At 40.7% G+C, this 25,061-nt stretch overlaps 1 protein-coding gene and 1 non-coding gene across 2 annotated transcripts in view; both read left to right on the forward strand.

Annotated features, from left to right (window-relative positions):
* The window catches only part of LOC126472828 (carboxylesterase 4A-like), a 360,882-nt gene that overhangs the window by 45,917 nt on the left and 289,904 nt on the right, over positions 1-25,061 (forward strand). The gene's annotated exons all lie outside the window — the stretch shown is intronic.
* On the forward strand, positions 14,873-14,949 carry Trnas-uga (transfer RNA serine (anticodon UGA)). The gene has a single exon. It is a non-coding gene; the product is annotated as a tRNA-Ser (tRNA).

Below are 25,061 nucleotides of genomic sequence, written 5' to 3' on the forward strand. Positions count from 1 at the left end.
ACATTCGGTACTTATTTTCTTAAGTAATAACTTAAAGGGTCTGTGTTAAATCCAACTGCGAGACAAAAATGTGTTGCTGTGAAAATATCCGTTTTAGTTTTCTTTCTCGCAGTCAGTTTCAACCGTGACATCATCGCTCTTGAATCCTCAGATAAACTGTTTCTCCCATATGTAACATTTCTGCTTATATATAATTATAAACGAAGAAAACCTACAACACTGTGTTGTTTTGTTTCCTTCCTCGCAGTCTATTTTAACAGAAAACAGTTAAGTTGTATTTATGGCTTTTCGATTTATGATCAGAAAACTACTACGGAATCTGAATCACCCAAAGGTTTGTAACTTTACTCGGTCGCAGCGTAAAACTATGAGAAAAATTGCAATTGAAGCTATTACCCTCACTGATCCAGCTGCTGCTGAGGTCTCTCACATATTCCACACACCAGTGATCCCAACCGATTTATCAACTCTTTTTAAGCGATTTCAGTTCCCAATCATGCTTTTGTTTGCAAATGACGATAAACAAAGTTCAAGGTTAAAAGGAGTAGGGAAGAGTAGACAGTCAGAGAGAGGAGCAGGAAACGGATATAGAGAGAGGGAATGGGGATATGGACAGAGAAACGGGGAGGAAAAGATAGAGAGTGAGAGGTGGAAGCTGAAAATCCACAGAGAGGTGATGGATAGGGAGATAGGGAAGGAGGAAGAGATGGACAAAGAGACTGGAGGAGATGGCTAGGGAGACGGGCAGGGAGAGAATAGGAAGTATACCCCATTCCAGTACGTATTTAGTAACTGCGGAGAACTGGCGGGTTCTCTACTTACGAGGGCTATTCAGAAAGTGAGGAACGATCGGTCGCGAAATGGAAACCACTGTGACACTGTGAAAATCCGACGATGCTTCTCACAGACGTTTTGGGCAGTGTCTCTAGTATTCCCGTCGATCACATCAAGACACTCTTTTCAGTAGTGAGCGCACTGTGAGCGAGCAAAGGTGCCTAGAACAACAGCGTCTCCCGCCAAGTAGGAGGGCCCGCTGAGAGGCTTCGCCTTATTGAATGCAGCCCACCTAACACAACTGCCACGCATTTCCTTCTTCATGGCATTTCTCAGCCGCACTCTGCAGGGGCAGTGAAGACGCTGCTGCAGCCTTTTCGATGGGAAGCCACAACACAGCCCTAATTGGCTCGCCCTGAGTATCATCTCTGTTCACATGAAACGCTGGATATGAAGACAACACTTGGTCGCAGGCTAAGTGCTATAGACCAGGGCAGAGAATTATCGTAAACACAGGAGGCTGCCTTCTATGACGATGGTGTTGTAAATTTGGTATAACGCTCCAACAAATGTCTAAATCGGAGCGGCGACTATGTAGAGATGTACCTAGAAGGTGTAGCTAAATGTGCAAAGAAAACAGTTTTGATTTTCACTGTGGTTTCCATTTCGCGACTGATCGTTCATTACTTTCCGAAAACCCTCGTAGTATGTAAGTGAATCATGAATCAGTTACCACACAGAAATAACGTCAAATGGCCCCCACAGGAAGGAGCATGAAAATCCTAATGATAAACTGCCGAATCATTGGCAACCAAGTGCCAGAGTTTGTAGCGCTTATGAAAAGCAGCGAAGCTCGCATAGTACTAGGTACAGAAAGTTGGCTGAAACCTGAAATTGACAGCAGTGAAATTTTTGGGGAAAATTTAAATGTATACCGTCACACACCGTCAGGTGGCTTGCGGAGTATGGATGTAGATGTAGATGTAGAAAGGATAGGCAAAAAGGAAATGGAGGCATTGTATTTGTCGCAGCAGACAAGAAACTCAAATCCACCAAGATAGAAACTGAACCTGCGTGTGATTGTTCGGGCAAGACGCAGCACCAGTGGTGGGCATAAAATGATACCTGGATTCTTCTATCACCCACCAGACTCATCTCCTGATGTAACCGAAAACTTTAGAGAAAACCTCACTTCCCTTTTACTTAAGTTCCCCATTCACACTGTAATCATCGTCGGAGCTTTGTTAGTGTTGGGCGTAATAAGACACCCTGTGAAACTTTACTAAATGGCTTCTCTGAAAACTACCTATAAGAGATGGTTAGAAGCCCTATTCATGATGGAAGCAGGTTAGGTTTAATGGCAGTAAATAGAACTGAACTCTTTGAGGATGTCCACATCTAAACTGGTATCAGCGACGTGGTAGTGGCATCAGTGATTACCAAAGTACCAAGGACAACTAAACTAAGCAGAAAGATATATATGTTCAGTAAACCAGATAAAAAAATGAGTGGTGTCATATCTCAATGAGGAACTTGAAACCTTCAGCACAGGGCTGGAGAGTGTAGAGTAACTCTGTCTAAAGTTTAAAAGAACAGTTGACCATGCACTGGATAGATATGTATCCAGTAGAACAGTTAACAATGGGAGGAAACCTTCATGATATAGTCGCTGTAAAGAAACTTCTAAAGAAACAGAGATTAATGCATAATAGGTCTAAAGCAACTTGTAGTGTTATAGATAGATAGATGTGAAATGAAACGCATTTGGCTGTCAAGAGTTCAATGCGTCTTGCCTTCAATGACTACCGTTGCAGGGTATTCACAAGTGATCCTTCACAGAACTTAATGAAATTATGGTGGTATGTAAGGTCTGTTAGTGGCAGTACAGTTAGTGACCAGTCACTAGTGGACGGAACTGGAAATGAAAATGAGGGTAGCAAAGCAAAAGTTGAAATGCTTAACCTATGTTTCCTAATGTTTCTTTACAAAGTAAAACCCACGCGCCCCTGAAAAGATGAATGAAATAAGTATTAATGTCAGTTATGTTGAGAAACAGCTGAAATCATTAAAACTGAACAAAGCCAGATGGAATTCCTGTCAGATTCTATACTGAATTTGAAGCTGAGTTGCCCTCCTCCCCCTTCTTACTAAAACCTGTCGTAGATTCTTCGAACAAAAAACCATGCCCAGTTCTTGGAAAAAGGCACAGGTCACACCCATCTACATGAAGCGTAGTAGAAGTGATCCTTAAACTACCACCCAATATCATTGACATCGATTTGTTGTAGAATCTTAGAATATGTTCTGAGCTCAAACATAATGAAGTATCTTGAACAGAATGACGTCCTCAATCCCAGGCAGCATGGATTTCGAAAACATCGATCATGTCGCAATTTTCTCACATTGCCTTGGATCAAGGCAGTCATGTGGATGCTATATTTTTTGATTTCCGAAAAGCATTTGACTCAGTACCACAACCACCCTTAGTGTCAAAAGTACCATCATATGGGGTATCAAGTGAAATATGTGACTCGATTGAGGCTTTTTGGTAGGGAGAACGCATCACGTTATCTTGAATGGAGCGCCATCGTAACATATAGAAGTAACTTTGGAAGCGAGTTGGGACCTTTGTTGTTCATGTTGTATATTAATGACCTTGCAGACAATATTAGTAGTAAAATCAGGCTTTTTATAGATGATGAAGTTACCTATAATTGTTAGAAATGTTCAGAAATGTAAAACTGTGCACTTCACAAAACGAAGTAATGTAGTATCGTATAACTATAATATCAATGAGTCACGATTAGAATTGGCCAACTCGTACAAATATCTGGGTGTAACACTTCGTAGGGATATGAAATGGAATTATCACATACGTTCAGTCGTGGATAAAGCAGGTGGTAGACTTCGGTTTTAGACGGAACACTGGGGAAGTACAATTAATCTACAAAGGAGATTGCTCATAAATCACTCGTGCGAGCGGTTCTAAAATATTGCTGAAGTGAATGGGAGCCGTACCGGATAGGACTAACAGGGGATACTGAACATGTATAGAGAAGGGCAGCACGAATGGTCACAGGTTTGTTTAATCCGTGGGAGAGTGTCACAGAGATACTGGAGGAATTGAACTGGAATACTCTTGAAGATAGACATAAAGTATCTCAAGAAAGTCGATTAACGAAGTTTCAAAAATCGACTTTAAACGATTACTCCAGGAATATACTACAACCCCTGTGTATCGTTCACATAGGGATCATGAGAATAAGATTAAAATAATTACATAACGCACAGAAGTATTCAAACGATCGTCCTTCCGGTGCTCCATACTTGAATGGAACAGGAAGAAATCCTAATAACTCGTACAATGGAACGTACACCCTGTCATGCACATCTCGATGGTTTGCAGGGTATGGATGTAGATAGAAACTGTACTGTAAAGTGTAGTAATGTTCCCCACGCTACCGAATGCGTGCAAACAATACACTATTGTAATCAAAAAATCAATGTTGTCTCATTCTGTCTGATAATTTTTGCCAGTAAACTTAGGATTTTGCAATTATATGAGCGAAATTTTCTTAGCCTCGCATGGACAATATTACTAACAGGCCTTAATGCAGTCCTCAACTTGGACTTCCTTCCGAATTAGTACGTGAATATTCCTCATTAATAATCATTACTCCAAAAACACAAACTTCCTAAACAGAATGCTCACTCTCTTAGGTCAACCATTACTTCAGCTGGTCTGCAGTTTACATTTATGGTGTGCAGAGAACAAAGATACCGACAGTGCTTTGACCGAAAAACATAAAGGGATTTTAAGCTGCACATATGTTTTCAAAATTTCACTAACACATAGCGGGTCCTACGTCCGCCGGATGGGCTCCTAAACTTTACTATCCTCCCTCAGACTGGGGACTGGGCTACAACATTAAAGATGACATCTCCGGAACGAAGAAAGAAAACTGAAATTTTTACAAGGCTCGTTTTCGCTTATAACTTCCGACTCGGCCGTTTCCGGACCAGGGTCCATACCTCAAATTAGTACATTCGCCCTTCTCCACGGCCCCAAAAAGTTTGTAACATGATCACGGAACCATCCCATATAACAGTGAACTGCTGATGAGGGGCTTTCGATTTATTGTTCGCAGATTAGTTACGTCATTTGGTTTGCAAAAATGTTCGCACTGTGGTGACATTCAGACCATAAATTGAACAGCTGAACTAATGAGTCACAGGTTTTAGATCACTCCTCAGAAAATTCACTTATTCTACAATGCCCCCTGACAACCTTTACACTTTTTTAAGGGCTATCTACCCCCATAGAACACAGTGACAATGAGAGTGGACCTCCTCTATCGCGATCCACCGTGTAACTTACGCACTGAATACTTTTCTAAATACAAATTTACGTACTAAGTCATGCAAAGCTTAATAACATTTTATTCGTATGCGACCCAAAATTAGAGTAGATCCTACATTGATTGACTTTTAACTCCAAAAATAGGGAAGGAAATTTATATTTTTACTTTCCGTCAGTGTCGATGATACTGGCGAGAAAAAGATGAATCTCAAGGAAAGACTGAGGGAGGGAAGTGGCTGAATCCTTTTCAAACTTACCATTCCGTCGTTCTCCTTAATCGATTTACGAAAACCGTCGACAGTCTACATACGGACAGCTGAACGGAGATCTCAGTCCTATGCGGCGTTTTAACCGCTGCACTACCTCGCTCGTCGACTTACCTTGTAGAACATGCGATTCAGGCTAAAACAGTGCTCTGTTCTTACCCTTTCTTACGCTCTTTGAGCTTATCTTGAATCCCCTGTAATATGTTGTATAAAATATTTAATTTATTTTCCTTCGTTTCATAAATTACTCTACAACCCTAAAGTGGCAATAAAGCATAGGGCTTCCATGAGGCCGCTCCAATAGCAGAAGAAAAAGCAAAGAACTAGTGCAAGGAAGAAATATTTAGCAAGATTATTATTCTTCTTCTATAAAATAAAAAGAAAACCTTATTTAAGAATGCTCTTGTTCTGTTTTTTGTGGAAACATCTTGTAATTTAGTTTACTATACGAAAAAATGTGAACGAGAGACACACACATAAGGTTCTCCACTACTGTAAATTCTCAGCTATGAATATTGGATACAGTGGAAAGTATTGTACAAATACATAAGACAACGTAAATGGTTCAAATGGCTATGAGCACTATGGAACTCAACTTCTGAGGTCATTAGTCCCCTAGAACTTAGAACTAGTTAAACCTAACTAACCTAAGGACATCACACACATCCATGCCCGAGGCAGGATTCGAACCTGCGACCGTAGCGAACTCGCGGTTCCAGACTGCAGCGCCTAGAACCGCTCGGCCACTTCGGCCGGCGACAACGTATATCCACCGTTTTTCCCTGCGTTGTTGTTGCAGTTCTTAGGTAAGCACAATATTTCTGAGATGAAGTACGCCTCCATCATCAGGTGCTACTAAAGCTACTGTGTTGTCAAGAGGGTTCATCACACATACATACCCCCCTACGCACAGCGATACGTGTTTGATCCGTTTTCAGCCACTTGAGAGTGTCCTCTGTGCATGTGTTGGGACACTTGACGATCTTCTCGTTTTCCAATGCGATCACTGCGATAGTTTGAATGTTTATATATTTCAAGTAACTAATGTGTTTCAGAAATCTATGTTACGTCGAAAGCAGTTTTGCTCAAAATTTCTTTGCGTTCTGTTATCACTTTTTAGTCCATTGCTGTTCCAAATATTAACATGCATATGTCTGAGGCGTTATCAATTTTACGTTTTAAGGCTACACGAAGGCGTAAACTGTTGCTCTAAGTACGGTTAGGATTCCAACACACTTAGGTTCAGATGATGGACAGAGTTCTGCAATGCTGGTCCTAAGGGACTGGTTCTATGATGTTTGCCATCGCATTGTTGGATGGTTATTTGTTTATTTCTAGCAATGATATATCTCCTTACGTTTCCTGGTAAGGTTATTTGCTTAATCTTTTGAAGGTGGCCCTAGCTGAAAAAAAAACTGTTGTTTGATTTTGCGTTAATTGAATGGTTAGCCCTTGTTTGTATGTCTTTGGTATGTTGAGAATCTCACCACCACCACCCACTACTCACCACCCAAACTAGGAAAGGACTCTCCCTCCTCGAGAATTACTGGCCTACGCATTTATTGTACTCACCGGCAAAAAGAATGTTGGGAGTATTTCTCAGTATCTGAAAAGCTTATAGTGTAGTTTGGAAACAAAAATTCATTGTAAAAATATACAAAGAAATCAATACCAGAATACTAAATAAAAATATTAGACTACTATCTAGAAAACTGTCAATTTTTTGTAATGGCAGACATTCTGGAACAACGATAACGCCAGGTGGAATTCCTCGACGTTTAGTGACATCGATACATTGTGCAACGTATATGCAGGGTGGTCCATTAATCGTGACCGGGCCAAATATATCACGAAATAAACCTCAAACGAAAAAACTAGAGAGACGAAACTTGCCTAGCTTGAAGGGGGAAACCAGATGGCGCTATGGTTGCCCCGCTAGATGGCGTTGCCATAGGTCAAACGCATATCAACAGTTTTTTTTAATAGGAACCCCCATTTTTATTACATATTTGTGTAGTACGTAAAGAAATATGAATGTTTTAGTTGGTGCACTTTTTTCGCTTTGTGATAGATGGCGCTGTAACAGTTACAAACATAGGGCTCACAATTTTAGACGAACAGTTGGTAACAGGTAGGCTTTTTAAATTAAAATACAGAACGTAGGTACGTTTAAACATTTTATTTCGGTTGTTCCAATGTGATACATGTACCTTTGTGAACTTATCATTTCTGAGAACGAAAGCTGTTACAGCGTGATTACCTGTAAATACCACATTAATGTAATAAATGCTCAAAATGATGTCCGTCAACCTCAATGCATTTGGCAATATGTATAACGACATTCCTCTCAACAGAGAGTAGTTCGCCTTCCGTAATGTTCGCACATGCATTGACAGTGCGCTGACGTATGTTGTCAGGCGTAGTCGGTGGATCACGATAGCAAATATCCTTCAACTTTCCCCACATAAATAATTCCGGGGACGTGAAATGTGGTGAAAGTGCGGGCCAAGGTATCGTGCTTCGACGACCAATCAACCTGTTATGAAACATGCTATTCAATACCGCTTCAACCGCACGCGAGCTATGTGCCGGACATCCATCATGTTGGAAGTACATCGCTATTCTGTCATGCAGTGAAGCATCTTGTAGTAACATCGGTAGAAAATTACGTAGGAAATCAGCATACATTGCGCCATTTAGATAAAATGGGGGCCAATTATCCTTCCTCCCATAATGCCGCACCATACATTAACCCGCCAAGGTCGCTGATGTTCCACTTGTCGCAGCCATCGTGGACTTTCCGTTGCCCAATAGTGCATATTATGCCGGCTTACGTTACCGCTGTTCGTGAATGACGCTTCGTCGCTAAATAGAACGCGTGCAAAATATCTGTCATCGTCCCGTAATTTCTCTTGTGCCCAGTGGCAGAACTGTGCAGGACGTTCAAAGTCGTCGCCATGCAATTCCTGGTGCATAGAAATATGGTAAGGGTGCAATCGATGTTGATGTACCATTCTCAACACCGATGTTTTTGAGATACCCGATTCTCGCGCACTTTGTCTGCTACTGATGTGCGGATTAGCCGCGACAGTAGCTAAAACATCTACTTGAGCATCATCATTTGTTACAGGTTGTGGTTGACGTTTCACATGTGGCTGAACACTCCCTGTTTCCTTAAATAACGTAACTATCCGGCGAACGGTCTGGACACTTGGATGATGTCGTCCAGGATACCGAGCAGCGTACATAGCACGCGCCCGTTGGGCATTTTGATCACAATAGCCATACATCAACACGATATCGACCTTCTCCGCAATTGGTAAACGGTCCATTTTAGCACGGGTAATGTATCACGAACTAAATACCGTCAGCACTGGTGGAATGTTACGTGATACCATGCCATCTATCACAAAGCGAAAAAAGTGGTCCAACTAAAACATTCATATTTCTTTACGTACTACACGAATATGTACAAAAAATGGGGTTCCTATTTAAGAAAACGCAGTTGATATCCGTTTGACCTATGGCAACGCCATCCAGCGGACCAACCATAGCGCCATCTGGTTTCCCCCTTCAAGCTAGACGAGTTTCGTTCTTTGTAGTTTTTTCGTTTGATGCTTATTTCGTGAGATATTTGGCCCGGTCACGATCAATGGACCACCCTGTATAGTCTGGCGGCCGGCTGTGACGGCACTGGTGCTCGTGGCGTTGTCACATACGGGCGTATGTTGACTCCGCGTTCGCTGCTCCAGCCTGAACCTCGCTATTGTTGGAGCGCACGCATCGCGAAGCTGCAGGCGCCGTCACTATTAAGGTTGTTATGGGTGGAGCCCGAGCACTTTTTATTCAATATTAGCGCCGCGAGACACTGCATTCTTAAGACGGTTACACATTAGGCCAACGAATGTCAACTAACGACAAACGTTAGATTCGGTCGAACGTTGGCCGGCAACGCATTGTCGTTCGACTTCTCATTCTCAAGGAACAAAGGGTTTCGAACCAAAGACGACCATATAGAACTGCAGTCGTCTCTGATAACTTACCGACGTTGTTCCTGTTTTGTTGTTATCATAAATTAATTGTAATTACAATTCCACAGGCCGATGTTATGAAGGAACAAAAGTATTTAACAGTCATCGCTTAAGCAGCACTGCAAGTAACTGATCATCTGTATAAAGAAGAAGAAAAAATGACGCTGGTGGATGACCCCTTAAAAAGTAGGGAGCAGTCTGGTGGGAAAAAATTAATGACTACTTTAAAGCGGAATTGCAATATGGGGTATTTCATCATTTTTTTCCGAATAATAGCTACAAATTTCTGTTACAGATTTTTTTTGGGGATGTTCAGTCTTCTGATGACCGAAAACTGACTGGTTTGCTGCGGCCCGCCACGAATTCCTTTCCTGTGCCAATCTCTTAATCTCAGAGTAGCACTTGCAACCATCTCCTCTATTATTTGCTGGATGTATTCCAATCTATGTCTTCCTCTACAGTTTTTGCCCTCTACAGCTCCCTCCAGAACCATGGCAGTGATTTCCTCACGTCTTAACAGATGTCCTATCATCCTGTCACTTCTCCTTAACAGTGTTTTCCACATATTCCTTTCCTCTCCGAATCTGAGCACAAAATCCTCATTTCTTTCCTTATCAGTCCACCTAATTTTCAACTTTCGTCTGTAGCACCACATCTCAGATGTTTCGATTCTCTTCTGTTCTGGTTTTCCCACAGTCCATGTTTCACTACCATACAATGCTGTACTCTAGACGTACAGAAAATGGTTCCAATGGCTCTGAGCACTGTGGGATTAACTTCTGATGTCATCAGTCCCCTAGAACTTAGAACCACTTAAACCTAACCAACTTAAGGGCATCACACACACCCATTCCCGAGGCAGGATTCGAACCTGCGACGGTAGCGGTCGCGCGGTTCTAGACTGTAGCGCCTAGAACCGCTCGGCCACTCTGGCCGGCTCCAGACGTGCATTCTTAGAAATTTCTTCCTCAGATTAAGGCCTATATTTGATACTAGTACACTCCTCTTTGCCTGGAATGCCCTTTTCGCCATTGCTAGTCTGCTTTTGATATCCTCCTTGCTCTGTCCATCATTGGTTATTTTACTGCCTAGGTAACAGATTTCCTTAGTTTCATGTACTTTGTGATCATCAATCCTGATGTTACGTTTCTCGCTATTCTCATTTCTATTTCTTCTCATTACTTTCGTCTTTCTTCGATTTATTCTCAGTCCACATTCCGTACTCATTAGAGTGTTCATTCCATTCAGCAGATCATGCAATTCTCCTTCACTTTCACTCAGGATAGCAATGTCGTCACTGAATCGTATCACTGATATCCTTTCACCTTGAATTTTAATTCCACTCCTGATCGTCTCTTTTATTCCCATCATTGCTTCTTCGACGTACAAATTGAACAGTAGACGTGAAAGACTACATCCCTGTCTTACACCCATTTCAATGCCAGTACCTCGTTCTCTTGTACATATTGTATATTACCCGTCTGTCCCTATAGCTTACCCATATTTTTCTCAGAATTTCGAACGCCTTGCACAATTTTACATTGTCGAACGCTTTTTTCAGGTCGGCAGATCCTATGAACGTGTCTTGATTTTTCTTTAGTCTTGCTTCCTTTATCACCCGCAACATCAGAATTTCTGCAATATGAAGGCTGAAAATATGCAGGAAAATAGGTACATTCATGGAATATTATTAATGGTAATAGGAACAGAGAGTGGCAACTGCTCGAGCCGCAGCAGACAGTCGTTGATTAAACGAACGGCTGCAGACAGTGTACGACTTGAAACGTCCCCTTAGAAAAATTATATATGATTGTGCTTAAACTGACACACAATATTTTTTTAGCGCAACGCAATCTCACTTTCAATAATCCCTACAAAAGAATGGCCCTGACTAACATTAACCTATACCTTTCACAAATCACTTACCTCACAAAAATCTTCATTACTCGAACTACTGCAATACAGCGAGCGCCACTACTCCCAGCTAAATAAAAGATTAAACTACGGAAGGCACTAACTACTGATAGGGATAGTTAGCAAATGAAAGATATTAATAGAGAACAAACAATGTATTTACTTTAATAGTCATAATATATATATAGCAGTTCGTGACATCCATTCTTGCAAATGTACTGTTTCTGATGGACACACCTCCAGATTATCCATTCTCAAAAATCCACCATCTCACTTCCCCACATCCACCACTGCTGGCGGCTCACCTCCAACTGCGCAATACTATGCACTGTTAACATCCAGCTGCCCAACACTACAATGGCAGACAACAATGCAAACTAGCCACAGACTGCACACAGCACAGCCAGTGATTTGCATACAGAGCGCTACGTGGCGTTACCAATAAGAAAACCTACACAGCCTACTTACATAGCCCCCATGCTCCCCACAAAAAATTTTACAAATTGTTTTGGGCAGTGGCCAATACAGATGTGAAAAATTTTTTCATAATTACGGTAACAAAGAAATCAAATGCACACACTTATCGATACAATGTTGGTCAAAAGCTAAAATTTTCTCACAGTCCATAAAGACAGTCCTGATCGTTCATCACAGTAAAATTGCAGTGTTTTTCTCAAAGTCTGAGCAGTAAAAGAAAATGCACACGGAAGTAGTGGATTTCCATGCAGTCTTGAAGAAGTAATGTTGTCCTTCCAACGGAAAGACAGTTCTGACTTTTGACATGCAGACAGGTAATTGTCCACAACAGAGCATTGGTGGCCACCAGAGGTGCAGACCCACTGCAGTCCTTGTAGAAATAATGGTACTGGTGAGTCATCAAAGGTGTAGACCCACTGTAGTCCTTGTAGAAAAAATGGTATTGGTGGGTCATCAAAGATGCAGACCCACTGTAGTCCTTGTAGAGATGGCTAGCAGCCATCTGCTGTGACTGTGCAGGTGCACAATCACCATTGAAGGGTCTTGCGGAGAATATAGCAAGTCCATGAACCACCACTTGTGCACACAAAAAAATTTTTTTGAAATGTCCTTAGAACCAGCAATGCTGTTATCCAGTCCATTGCTGAATTATTAACTCACGTGCAAACACTACAGGTCCCAACTTCTCACACATTGTGCATATACTATGACCAACAGAAACGTGTGCAGTGAAATGAATGCTTACAAGTTACTTAATTTGATGAACTGGTGTCAATTACAATTTTATAACATGAGAATATAATAACAAAGGTGCAAAATACATCATTAAAGAACATAACAATACAGATAACATTTGTAGTAATATAGGCTTTACAAATGAATCAAAATAACATATACATCAGTGTTACAGGAATTATGACATAAGTAAACACATAAAAGATCAGAATAACTTTTGAAACATCAACTTCACACATGTGCATTAAAACAAAACAGAATAAATAATGTGATTCTTGAGTTTCTCCCGGCGTATTTGATAATCAAAATATCCACGGGTATGCTGCCGGTCTATAGTGTCCAACGGGCACAATATTTCAGCGATCATACATGTCGCCATCATCAGGTGAACTGAAGGACTGAGCTCCTGTGAACGTGCCGGCACGGAGATCCGTACGCTATGGCTGCTCAGAGGGAACTGGGTTCGGTCGCGGCGGCGGCCGATTTAAATACCCTCCGCCCGCGGCGCGCTCCCTCCGCCGTCCGCGCCCCGCGCCACGGTCGCGCGGTGGAACAGATTGCGACGGCGTCTGAGATGACGTCGGTGTGATGGCTCTGTCCGCCGTGGTCATCACAACTATACGTTTGCTCGATTTACTCTTGATTAACCAGATCGCTGGTTCCCAAGCCTTGCTAAGATTATAGCCACAGTCACGGTTTATGAGGTCGTCATTGGTGCGAATTTCGATGGCCTCTCTAACAACGCTGTCCCAGTATCTCGTCTGTACCAGAATCCTCGTGCGGTCATACTCCATGGCGTGATTTTTCAACAAACAATGTTCAGCGACCGATGACTTGCTCGGATACATCAGTCGAGTGTGCCTCTGGTGTTCACGGCATCAATCCCTTCTTATTGTTCTTTCCATTCCAAGTGATCTGTTGGCAGAAAGTGTTCACATTAGCAAATGTACTTTATTTTATTTTATAAAACCAATCCTGCAACACAGCTGGAAACAAAATGAGCAATCTCTCAACTAGAAAGGCAATAGATGTAAAATGTTTCTCATCATTTCATTAGGCATTTTGGTAAATATCATAAATTAAGAGCACCACAGTGTAATCATATGTTTTCAAGTTTGAGCATGACGTATTTGCGATGCTTTCTACAAAGAAATGTCAATAGCGAGGATAATGGCCTCCTTTTTTCTCCACCTGTGCCTCTGAAAGGCACACACTAATGGCTTTTTTCCAGGCGACTGTTGCGCAGCTGGGTGCCCACGATGCATTACGTGAAGGTGGTCACTTAACTTTCTTACTGAAATATTTACGACACCAGTTTGCACTACAGTGACAGTCTCATATAAAAAATTTCACAGGTCAAGAATTTGCGTTGCAAATGTGTAGAAACAAAATCCTATGAATATAACAGTGTGAAAAAAATTTTCGCCTGCATTGTGATACATTCAAGCATTTACACACATTTCATAACTCTTAAAGTACGATTCTCAGCTTATTGATCATAAACATACCTCAACAGCATAATACACATTGTCATCATAATAATAGCATCATAACACCTCAGTCATATCTCAAAATCATCATAGCTTCCGCCAATAATTTCAAAACCTAAGCCCGCATCTCGTGGTCGTGCGGTAGCGTTCTCGCTTCCCACGCCCGGGTTCCCGGGTTCGATTCCCGGCGGGGTCAGGGAGTTTCTCCGCCTCGTGATGGCTGGGTGTTGTGTGCTGTCCTTAGGTTAGTTAGGTTTAAGTAGTTCTAAGTTCTAGGGGACTTATGACCACAGCAGTTGAGTCCCATAGTGCTCAGAGCCATTTGAACCATTTTTTCAAAACCTAAAGAAAATTCTCTGCTCATTTCAGTAGTGTCATCTACCTCAAACGTACTTTAAAGATCATGATCCCATACCAAATACATCATTCAAAGCTCTCATAGTATCACAATGGTTCTGATAAAATTTGAACAGTTCACAAAATACAGACAAAATACAGTTTCATAAGTGTGAAGTTATCCAACTGTGTAATTGTGTAAACATGTGTCACTGATGTAGTAAAAAAAAATGTTTGTCTCTCTCAGTTAAATGATCAGATAGCTGTGTAATTTATGTGTTAGAGAAATACGGTACTGATGTGTAATGTTGTATAAGCAAATACCATATTCCCAGAATGAGATTTTCACTCTGCAGCGGAGTGTGCCTTGATATGAAACTTCCTGGCAGATTAAAACTGCATGCCCGACCGGGACTCGAACTCGGGACCTTTGCCTTTCGCGGGCAAGTGCTGGCAGAAGTAAAGCTGTGAGTGCCGGGCGTGAGTCGTGCTTCGGTAGCTCAGTTGGTAGAGCACTTGCCCGTGAAAGGCAAAGGTCCCGAGTTCGAGTCTCGGTCGGGCACGCAGTTTTAATCTGCCAGGAAGTTTCAAATACCATATTAGCTAGGGCTCCTTGTGCTTGCCAGACACATGGTACACAAAGTAGGTGTGTACCCCCTGAGGATTAATGTAATTATACCCTCAGGTGTTACAGATTACAGCAATGGAATGAAATGTATCATGGAACACTTTCTTTGTAATTCAAAAATCTTGAAAAATAAATGGTTTAAGTACAAAATTAATCTCTCAAATGCGTGTCATGTAGCGCTAAATGTGCGTCTTGCTGTAAGATAATTCTGTGGAAGTGTCGTAGTTATCGTCCTCTGTAAACAAAGTTCTGCTGAAGTCAATGTACTTTCCTCATCATAAACGAAAGTGAAATGCTTTGCATATAGATATCGTAGTTATTACGTACCTTACTGTGATCAAGAAAGTACTGTACTGTAACGTATTGTTGTGCTACGGAAAAGGCTGTCACATTGTAGCTATACCACAAATGTTACTACTAAAACGTGTTTTACTTTCCAGAAGAATTCAGAAAAACAGATACACTGCAAAAGCCACAATGTAAATTGTGTCGCACGTTAGTAGCGTCGTGATATAATCGTGTAGCTGTCAAAGAAACCAAATGCTAAGTCATCTTTAATCCCACAGAAAGTACTTCAAATAAAGAATGTATTTTCAAGTAAACCAAAATGTTGCATTAAAATCTGATTAGCAGTGCCTGTATATGTTCTAAGTATGTAAGCCTTATAGTCGTTACATAATCGTGCAACTAACAAGCAAGAACGTACAAATAACAACACTTTGTCGTCTGTTCACTATAACAATACATTCATAATTTCTGTTTAAATAAGTTCTCTTGGTTCTTGACTGGATATTTAACTTCAAACATTGTTGCATGGTAACAGTTTCTTAAGTCTGACAAAGCATACTAGAAATGTGAAGTGAAAAGTTTTATGGCAAAGACAAAGTTAAAAAGCAGATTATCTTTCAATAAACGGTTTTACATGTGAAATGTGGTGCAACCTTTTACCTTTCTAGTGCACAGAGTTTCAACTTCAAGGCAGTTATCATGTTTTATACGTCGGTAAGGAATGCTAAAATTTTTCTCAAGGTTAGCGTGTATGTTATTTTTCCCTGAGCCAGCCGGCGCACGTGGCTGCCTGTGGTGCTAGTCATTGTCTGTTTCTTTGTTGGCGCTCGTCGTTATTAGGATTAGGAGACCTAACTTCTACAAATTCACCTTGCCGAGAGGGCCCAGCCCTGTTTAAATCCCGCCAGTTCTAATGAAACTCAGGTCTGTCTTTATGATTATATCGTCTGTCGTCATGTCGGTAGTTTCTGTAGTTTCTTTCTTGTCGGTTAAGTGGTGGAGAATTTCTCCCTGAATTATCACTGCACGGTGGACCGTTGCGTCTGAAGTTATTCTGTCTCCCGTAATAATAATAGTTCTGGTTGCCATACTGTCTGTTTCTATGATTGTCTCTGTCATATTCATTACTACGGAAATGCGATCTTTTTCTGTAACTGTTACTCTGCCAGTGGTTGTCATATGGGTGGTGTCTGTTTTGTTCACGATTTGCGTTGTAAGAATAGCCTTGTCGTGTCCAGTTATTATTTCTTTCATCGCGGAATTGCGATGGATGTGACCTGTAATTGTTGTGTTCCTGTTTTCGCATTCCGCGATTGTCAGTGTCAATTTCTAATTCTTGTAAGAGTCCCTGAAAAGCTTCAATGTCGTCTTTGTAACGTCCTGCCAAAATAATATGTCGTAAATGTTCAGGTAGTTTGATTAAGCAAATGCGGATGAGTTCTGAGGGGTTGTATGGGTTTGACAGGTACTGATTCCTGTGCAACATCTCTTCAAAATATTTCACAAGACTGGAAAATTCAGATTGTTCGAAATGTTTCATCATTATGATGCAATGTTTAACCCGGTCTTGTGTAGCTTGAGACCAATATGCTGAGAGGAAGGCATGATAAAATTCTCCATCACTGTGGCAATCGTGAATGACCGATCGCATTCTTACAGCTGGTTCATTCTTTAAATAGCCACACATAAATTCTAATCTGTGCTCTAATGACCAGTTGGGAGGAAAACAATGATAGAATTGATGAAGCCACGCTTGTGGATGAATGTCGTTGCCGGAATTCTTAAATGTTTTGAATTTACGTGTAGTAATGAACAGCTTATAGTCATGTCGGCGAGTCGCATGTCGGTCATTGTTACGTCGTTTCGGCGGTTTCATCTCAAAATTCGGTGCACCTTGCCAATTTCTTGCATAATTTCGGAAGTACCCCGTGTTTTATGGCTGTTCCGTATTTCTATGTCCCTCTTCCCGTATTGGAGCTCGAGTGTCCTCTGAAATACGTAATTCTTGTATTACCTGTGTCAGCTGATCTTGTACTTCCCGGATTTCTCTTTGGTGTTGCGTATTAATTTGATTCTGATTTTGCTTGAATTTCCTAATTTGTTCGCACTCTTCTGTGTCATTAAAGACTACCGGCTTTGTGTCATTCAGATTATCATCTACCTTCGTAAATAAATTATTTAGCTGATCCGAAAGTTCAACTACTTTCTCTGATAATGAACTAATTTCCTCCATGTGCCATTCTGAACCAATTTTCAGAGTATCTATTGCGTCCTTGAAGTTTTCCTGAATTTTTGCAAGTTGCGTAAAACCGAATCGGTAGATGCAACTGAGTCAATTTTAGCTTGCTAGGTCTCATGATTTTCATGAACAATAGTTTGCAGTTCTTTTATGGCTGCTTCGTGATTCTGTCATGCATTTTCATGCCGCGAAAAAATAGGTTGAAAATGTTCACAAATTTGTGTTTTTACGTCATCACAAACTTTTTGACATTTCGATTCAATGTTATGTAACTCAGTAGTTAAATCTTCACGTGTGTGTTCAAGCATGGTGTCTAACTTTTGACGCTTTTGCTGTGTTTGTCTCTGATTTTGTTCCATTGTGTCTAACTTTTGAAGCTTTTGCTGTGTTTGTCTCTGATTTTGTTCCATTTGTTGCATTAATTGCAATAATAATGTATTAGTGTCTGGAATCTGTTTCTCTATGCTTTTTGACAGTGCATTTTCACCGGCAACATTCACATTTTGACAAGCAGAAAATGTGTCTTGACTCATTTGAGAAAACGGTGAGGACCCAAAACCTAAGTCTACAGTATTTGCAATATTGTGTTCTGTCATTTTGGATTCCTGAGGCGAGCTGTTGCCGACCGATCGATCGATAATGCTTCCCTGTTCACTACTTGTTTCATTGTCTACACCATTATTTGCCGCCCGCTCCATTTCCCTATGCACAATTACCAAATTACTACTTCGAATGTCTGTTAATTCACTACACAGTGGTGCTGACAAGCTACGCTCGTCGTCACTGTTATTTCTCAGTTTACTTTGGAGCCTAGTGTTACGTTTTTCACACGCCATTATTGTCACAATATTTCACACGATAACACAGAAAAGCACAATTTGAAGAGCAAAAATAAGAGAACACATTAACATAGCGCTGAAAATAATATCTAGTTAATTGCAAGCACAGCTGCGAAATACTTGGTGCAAATCTACATGCATGCCACAACTGTTTTACTGTACAACAATGAAAGACTGCAACTACAAAGGAGATTCTCTCTACAATTACGGGCTAGCAATAAACAATAGCTACACTAATTACATAAACTACAAGAAAAAATCAGAAGATTCCAGTGAGGTATCCTCGGCTAAGGGTCGACATATGAAACATCCCCTTAGAAAAATTATACATGACTGTGCTTAAACTAATCCCTACGAAAGAATGTCCCTGACTAACATTAACCTATACCTTTCACAAATCACTTACCTCACAAAAATCTTCGTTACTCGAACTACTGCAATACAGCGAGCGCCACTACTCCCAGCTAAATAAAAGATTCAAACTACGGAAGGCACTAATTACTGATAGGCATAGTTAGCAAATGAAAGATTTTAATAGAGAACAAACAATGTATTTATCTTAATAGACATAATATATATAGCAGTTCATGACATCCATTCTTACAAATGTACTGTTTCTGATGGACACATTTCCAGATTCTCAAAAATTCGCCATCTCACTTCCCCACATCCACCACTGCTGGCGGCTCACCTCCAATTGCGCAATGCTATGCGCTGTTAACATCCAGCTGCCCAACACTACAATGGCAGACAACAATGCAAACTAGCCACAGACTGCACACAGCACAGCCAGTGATTTTCATACAGAGCGCTACGTGGCGTTACCAATAAGAAAGCCTAAACAGCCTACTTACAGACTTACATTTACGGACCGAATATTTAACGATATAGCAAAAGCCCTCGCTGATTAATATAAAAGATCACTACAGTGTACGACTAATACGAACCGACTGAATATTTTGCGGTATAATAGATGGAAATTACTTGCTTGTATGTAAATGGCTGAAACTACATCAAACACTCGCTAATTATATTAACAGATGCATACAGTGTATGACTAATAAGAACTTACTGTATAATTTACTGTACAAATTATCCATTTGCATCTGACAGACTGAGCTCTAAAATGTGCTGTACAAATTAAAAGTCCAGTTATTAAATCAGGTTTGGTTGATCCTGATTGAAGTATTTGAGTGTAAAGTAACATGAAGATACGCAGTTACGTTAACAATTTTTTGTAACGGATAAAATAAAACTATTCCCTGCTGTTACAGATCATTAAGGTGTGTATAATACTTATTAACAATATGTATTTAGATTCATCCATTATATATCATTTCGTGTAGGTAAAATAGCAAAAATATAAGTTGCTAGTCATTTGCACTTCATTACTGTCAATGCTAAGTTTTTTTTGTGATTTTCATAATATAGTATTATACACAACATATAGATCGTTAGTCTTTCATATGATTATCACTAATGCCCATAGTTACATATGATATATGTGTAATCTGTAATTGTAAAGATATTAATCACCGGAGTCGTAGTGTAAGTGTCGCTAAAATGTAAATGTCGTGTGACTAGGTCCTCCCGTCGGGTAGACCATTCGCCGTGGTGCAAGTCCTTCGATTTCACGCCACTTCGGCGACTTACGTGTCGATGAGAATGAAATGATGATGATTAGGACAACACAACACAACACCCAGTCCCTGAGCGGAGAAAATCTCCGACCCTGCCGGGAATCGAACCAGGGCCCTTAGGATTGACATTCTGTCGCGCTGATCACTCAGTTGCCGGGGCGGACTAAGTATCAATGTATGCAGACCATCTGTATCATGATTGGTTCGACTTGCAAGCGATAATCAGCTGTGTGGTCATCAGCAAAAGTAGTGCCTCCACACAGAGTGTTAGCACCAGACTGTGTACGTAGAAGGAAGATTGCCAACGTCTGGTTCATGTTATTATTCACAGTGTAATATATTTTACTACGTGACAATGAATAGCACTGTATAAATACATCATACTTAAGTATATTGCTATATATATATGAACACTGTCAATCCCATTGCTTTATGCAACATATTTTGTATTATTCTTTTTCAATGTCAATAGAATTCACCAACAGCCGAATACTTTAAGATACACACACCAAAAAAGTTTTGCATCACCCCAGTTCCCAAAACTCCTGAAGTTAGACGTTGACTGTGGATATTGTATCACAGACACAGTCCCTTTGACTGCTCAGAGATGTCATTAAACCAAACCAAAGATGTAAACTACCATGCACGAGTAGCGCCTATTAGACGGAGGGGGTCCAACAGCGTATCAATTCCACTCATTCCACCAGGAAGGAGCACACGGCGGATCGATCGCGTCCGTATTGTTACTTCGTGCTAGGAAGGACTCTCAACAAGGGAAATGTCCAGGCGTCTCAGAGTGAACCAAAGCGATGTTGTTCGGACACGCAGGAGATAAAGAGAGAGAGGGTGACATGCCTCGCTCAGGCCGCCCAAGGCCTACTGCTGCAGTGGTGACCGCTACCTATGGACTATGGCTCGGAAGAACCCTGACAGCAACGCCACCATGTCGAATAATGCTTTTCGTGCAGCCACAGGACGTCGTGTTACTACTCAAACTGTGCCCAATAGGCTGCATGATGCGCAACTTCACCCCTGACGTCCATGGCGAGGTCAAACTTTGCAACCATGACACCATGTAGCGCGATACAGATTAGCCCAACAATATGCAGAATGCATCGCTCAGGATTGGCATCACGTTTTCTTCATCGATGACTGTCACATATGCCTTCAACCAGACAATCGTCGGAGACTTGTTTGGAGGCAACCCGGTCAGGCTGAAAGCCTTAGACACACTGCCCACCGAGTGCAGCAAGGTGGAGGTTCCCTACTGTTTTAGGGTGGCATTATGTGGAGCCGACGTACGCCGCTGGTGGTCATGAAAGGCACCGTAACGGCTGTACGACACGTGAATGCCATCCTCCGACCGATAGTGCAACCATATCGGCAGCATTTTGGCGAGGCATTCGTCTTAATGGACGACAATTCGCACCACCCTCGTGCACATCTTGTGAATGACTTTCTTCAGAATAACGGCATCGCTCGACTAGAGTGGCCAGCATGTTCTATAGACATGAACCCCATCTAACACGGGATAGATTGAAAAGGGATATTTATGGACGACGTGAGCAACCAACCACCACGTCGAATCGCCGTTGAGGAATGGGACAATGTGGACCAACAGTGCCTTGATTAACTTGTGGATAGTATGCCACGACGAGTACAGGCATGCATCAATGAAAGAGGACGTGCTACTGGCTATCAGGTACCTTTGTGTACAGCAATCTGGACCACCACCTGTGACGGTCTGGCATTATGGTGGCACAACACGCAATGTGTGGTTTTCATGATCAAGAAAAAGGGTGGATATGATGTTTATGTTGACCACTGTTCAAATTCTTTGTACAAGTCCCGGAACTCTCGGTACTGAAGTAATGCAAAGCTTCTTTTGATGTGTGTATTTTATACTGAAAACAACCAGTTTCGACATTTCATTTTGCCATCTCCAGGCCAGGAGAGCTGTCACGTCTTCATATGAAGCAATTGTGTAACGATTGGAATTCACGATATCCAGTGATTTATGGCGGTATACGACAATTTCGTTTATTTGGATAGAATCGTATAGGCCATGTGGATGGCACAATGAAATGCCGAAATTTGTTGCTTTCAGAATAAAATATATTAAATTATACGGCTGTTAGTGAATTTTATTGACACTGAAAATAACTTACCAGCTGATGTCCCCTTACCACCATGGACCAACAGAAATATTTTGTATTCAGTGACTTACGATGGCTTTTATGGTAACTGAGACCGTTGCTTTTATCTCATCACGTAAGCTGATTTCAATGTCTTGCGTTATTATATGAGACTTTATTAAGTTAGGGTTCTTGGGTGTACACCAGGTAACGGTATATTGACAGCTAAATATAAAATGGATTTCATGTATTCTCCTCTTTGGTACATAGTGTACTTGGTGACGGTCTGACGACTGAATCCGGCCCCAACAGAAAAGTATTTACTATCAGCTCTTGGCGGTGGACTGTGCCGTTTTTAACTAGGTTGCCTTTAATTGATTATATTCAAAGCGCCTCCGCAAATAAAACTGATAAATGTGAATACAAAGACCAATTTTTATTGCAGAGGGAAGGCTTTATCACGTACGTTCTAATGCCGAACACAGAGTTTCCGTGCCGCGAAATTCATGTGACTCATATTTTTTTCTCTAATAACAATTTCAAAGTAACGTAAAACAAGAGGACGGTAATTGTTTTTCTTTCAGTGCCTCAGAAACATTCTTCAGCAGGACATCTATGGCGAACAGTAATTGCTCACTTTAACTTGGGACATTACGTAATTATTTCTCAATCAAATCTCCAGTCTATTATGTCGCCAGCGAAATACGCGAAAAACAATAGCAACGCAGTTCGCTGAACGTGTTATTAAAAACTCATCAGCTTCAAAGGCCTTTTAGACAAAGTTACAATCATGTTTTTTTAATAGCTCTGGGACCAGAATTTCACACGGTCATATGTGCACCAACGACGCCTACGTCCCGATCACAAGCTGTTCAAGGTGTAATATATTATTTTCACCAAAAAACACAAATTTATGAATACGTGAAACACATATACATATCAAAAAACATGGTAACATCAGATATCTGCTCCACGGAAACCAAACGTCGATACAACAAAGCCTAACGGTCCAAAAAGGTTCAATAAACTCTCCGTCAACAAAAATATCATCAGTGAAATGTCTGTAAATCTAATTAACACACATTAAAAAGCAAAGAAATAATATCCAATACTTGCCATGTCGTTTGATGATCATGAAGGAGAGAATAATAAAAGAAGTCGTGTTCGTTCAGAAAATCAATGAAATTTTTTATGAAATACTATTCGAAAATAACGTAGAAATTAAATGTAAAAGTGTCATAGGAGCCCAAAATGCATTCTCAGATCGGCAGAATAGAAGAGAATCTTTTATTATTCTCATATTACATTGTTGGCATCGCACTAGGGCAATATTCGGCACTCCCATTTTTTATTGCTGTCGCATGTGGAAAGGCCTTGTACCTGTCGTGAACTGTGTAACAGAGGTGACCCACACTTATTAGCAATTAAATTAGATACACGTATTTCTAACCATTATCGGTAACCTCCTTTCATTACGTGTAATATACGTTTGTAGGTAGTCCCGTTAGCTCTCTCTTTCCGTATTCTCTAGGTTACAAACTACCCCTCAATTATTTCTTCATTCTTTATCAGTTGTTTACTTAAAGCGTCGTTTTGTTTCTTTGCTGCACAGGTAACTATTTAAAAAAGAAGGAAACTCTTTGATAATACTCTGTTGATCTAAACAGTAATACTAACAACTGCAAAACACAGCCCATAGTAGCTTCTAAGGTACAGGTCACATGTTAAAACAGCAACTAATAAACAAATAATGAAACCACCCAGTGGTATGATCGTCTCAAATATCTCGCATATGGCTACAATCGTCATACCTATTCTGAAAGCACCATTTACACCATCTTCGATTTCTTGCTGCCACCTTCCAGCCGTGGGGTACCATTACCGTTAGATGTAGATAGTAATGGAGCTAAAAGTGTTACAGTCCTGTTCATCGTCTTTTTTAGCTCCATAGCGGCTGGGAAACTGGCAAGTAATGCGAAATCATCTTTCTGTTGATTTCATTTCATATGGCGTTAAATAAAGAACCTCATAGTATCATAGCTTTTAAAAATAAAACACTTTATCTTCCTTTTTTTTTAGATTAGTGTAACAACTGTTGTGTGTACTTAGCATCAGACCTCAATACGTGCCCAATTTCGCCGATAGGCAATATTAGGAACATATATATCTTAAATAACTTACCTATTTTGCCTTCAGTTCAGTAAGTAAGGTTTTTAACAAGTAAGCTCTCCAACAGTAAGAAGAATAAGCAGACATCTTCAGGCAGCATGTGGTGTTCCAAAAAAAGAAATGAAAACACTTAAAGTACGTTTGGAATACCACGTTCATTTATTTGAAACTGCTCTAAAAAAGTGAGCAAAGGGAAAATGAAATAACTGTAGTAGAAATGAAGAAGCTTGAAAACCCCAGAGCTGAGGGTAGATACAGGAATATATTTTGTTAATTACTGGATAGACAACGTTGTTTTTTTTACTTCACTCGAAATGACATAAAGCAGATGTCTTCCCAACTAACTGTGAGTAACTGTCTCGCTCTTATCTGTTCTTTCTTTTGTTTGGCTACTTTTCCACCCAATGACTTTAAAATTTCGAAAGGAATGTTATCTATCCCTTATGCCTTATTTGATCGCCAGTCTTCCATAGCCATGTTAAACTCTGCAGCAGTGGCTCCTCTAAAACTTCTATTTTCTTATTTATTTTAAGTCATCAGTCTTCTCAAGAATTTGATGCAGCTCACCACTAATTCCTCTCCCGTGCCAACCTCTTCATCTCAGAGTAGCAATTGCAACCTATGCCCTCAATTATTTGCTGAATGTAGTCACACCTCTGTCTTCCGTGACATTTTTTACCCTCTACGCCTTCCTCTAGTGCCATCGAAGTTATTTCCTGATATCTTTAAAGATGTCCTAT

Source organism: Schistocerca serialis, chromosome 1 (genome assembly GCF_023864345.2).
Source record: "Schistocerca serialis cubense isolate TAMUIC-IGC-003099 chromosome 1, iqSchSeri2.2, whole genome shotgun sequence".
In the NCBI taxonomy this organism is placed as follows: domain Eukaryota; kingdom Metazoa; phylum Arthropoda; class Insecta; order Orthoptera; family Acrididae; genus Schistocerca; species Schistocerca serialis.